Genomic DNA, 2,420 nt, shown 5'->3' with positions numbered 1-2,420 from the left:
AGCAGCTCTGTATAGGGTTTCCAAGGAGTGGCTGGTGAGTTTGAACCACTGACCTTTCAGTACAAATTGACTTTGAGTGCCTATTCTACAGGGCCACACCAGGACTCCTTATCCCACTATGTTGTTAAGCGCCATTGATTTGGTTCTGATCCATGTCGACCCTGTATAGGTTTCCAAGGAGCAGCTGGTGCACTTGAACCACTGACCTTTCAGCTCAAATTGACCTTGCAGTCCAGTGCATATTATATTGCAATGCCACAACAGGACTCCTATCCTACTATGTTGTTGCTGTTGTTGAGTGCCTACGATAGTCTTCAATAAATTTTAATCAACTAGATTAACTATCTCTAGTTATAGTGTTTGCATTGGAAAGGCAAGCTTGAGATATTATTCTGTGTCAGGGAACAGGAGAGACTACATAAAAAGAGAAAGCTGAATTCCAACTTAGACCACAGTAAGTTAAGAAATTGGAGAGGGGAGAGCTGTAACCTACTTCTCAAAGAGGAAGCTTGTTTTGCTTAGTGAATCCCTGGAGCCAGTAGCCAAACTTAAGTTTCAGTGGGTATGGAAGGGCAAGTCGGTTCCAACTCATACCGACCCCACGTTGTATTTCCAAGTCTGTAAATTTTTATGGGAGCAGAAAGCCTCATCTTTCTCTTACAGAGCAGCTGCTAAATTCAAACTGCTAACCTTACAGTCAGCAGCCCAACAAGGAACCCACTATGCTACCTTCCGGTACAGTGAAAACACTGCTCTCAGAGCAGAGAAGCACTGAAGACATTCTATACCATGACCATAACCTGGGTACTCAGACAGTTCAATTTATGTCTGCTGGTCTTCTGTAAATATCAATAACATTCCCTTTCACTTTCAAAAAGGTTCCTGGGTGTTAGAGATGGTTTGCTGTTAACTACTAACCTAGAGGCTAGAGCTTCGAACCCATCTACAGTGCCATGGAAGAAAGACTTGGCAATTTGTTTCCATAAAGATTACAAGAAAACCCTGTAACACATGGGGCTGCCAGGAGTCTGAATCAACTTCACAGAAGTGGGTTTGTGGGTTTGGTTTCACTTTCAAATGTATTCCAATTTGGAAGACAATTTATGCAGTCACCATTGTTAGAGCTGGAACAGAAATCTACATGGAAATCAACTTTTCATTGGGTGTCTCTAGACGATTGCAGGGGTGCCAACCACACCAGGTGACACAGTTAGAGGTGGTGACACCAAAAGGGCTACCTATAAATTTTTGTGTCCTATTTCAGCAAAAACTTACAAACTTTTATAAAAATATTCCTATAGTTAGCGTGGTGCCACAGGATAATGCACTGGACTGCAAGGTTGGTCTGCAATTCAAATCCACCTGCTGCTCCTCAGAAACCCTACACAGTGTTGCTGAATCGGAACTGACTCGAAGGCACTTAGCAACAAACAACATAGTTTCAACAAGAACATTTCTTTGTCTGAAGAAAAGCTAGAAGCAGTCTTATATACTGCCTCCTTATCTTTGGGGGTTCACTATTTTTATGGGGCACAACACAAAATGAGAAGGAACAGCTGCAAACACCATTAATAATCAGAACTTGAAATATTTGAAGTATGAATCTAGGAAAATTGGAAGTCATCAAAAATGAAATGGAACAGAAAGATTGATATCCTAGGCATTAGTGATTGGGCTTTTTGAATCAGAAAGTAATATAGATTACTATGCCGGGAATGACAAATTGAAGAAGAATGGTGCTGCATTTATTGTCAAGAGTATTTCAAGATCTATCTTGAAGTACAATGCTGTCTGTGATAAGATAATATTCATAAGCCTACAAGAAAGACCAGTTAATATTACTCTTACTCAAATTTATGGATAATCACTAAAACCAGTGATGACATTGAAGAATTCTACCAACTTCTTCATCTGAAATTGATCACACAAACATGGACCTCACCAGATGGAATACATGGGAATCAAATTGACTACATCTGTAGGGAAAGATTGTAGAGAAGCTCAATATCATCAGCCAGAATGAGGCTGGGGGTCAACTGTGGAAGAGACTATCAATTGTTCATCTGTAAGTTGCAGTTGAAGTTCAAGAAAATTAAAACAAGTCCATAAAAGTCAAAATATGACCTTGAATATATATTCCACCTGAAGTTAGAGACCTTCTCAAGAACAGATTTGATGCATTAGACACTAATGACTGAAGACCAGAAAAGTTGTGGGATGACATCAAGAATAGCATCCATGTAAACCCCAGAGACATTCTGCTGTTTTGCTAGTCGGGCGTGGGGAATGGGGAGTTAATAGATGTTACTGATTTTGCAATCGTCCATCAACCATCATAGGCTTTATCCCCTGTTAAAGTTTTCAGAAGCTAGGCAACGCAATGCAGTGCCTAGCCCTCAAACGTGCCATGTGCCTTTGCT

At 40.5% G+C, this 2,420-nt stretch overlaps 1 protein-coding gene across 1 annotated transcript in view; it reads right to left on the bottom strand.

The window, feature by feature from the left end:
* Nucleotides 1-2,420, bottom strand: part of NUGGC (nuclear GTPase, germinal center associated) — a 67,640-nt gene that overhangs the window by 45,674 nt on the left and 19,546 nt on the right. The gene's annotated exons all lie outside the window — the stretch shown is intronic.

The sequence above is a fragment of the Chrysochloris asiatica genome, unplaced genomic scaffold, assembly GCF_000296735.1.
Source record: "Chrysochloris asiatica unplaced genomic scaffold, ChrAsi1.0 scaffold00064, whole genome shotgun sequence".
Classification (NCBI taxonomy): Eukaryota; Metazoa; Chordata; class Mammalia; order Afrosoricida; family Chrysochloridae; genus Chrysochloris; species Chrysochloris asiatica.
This window is presented reverse-complemented; position numbering and strand designations above follow the sequence as displayed.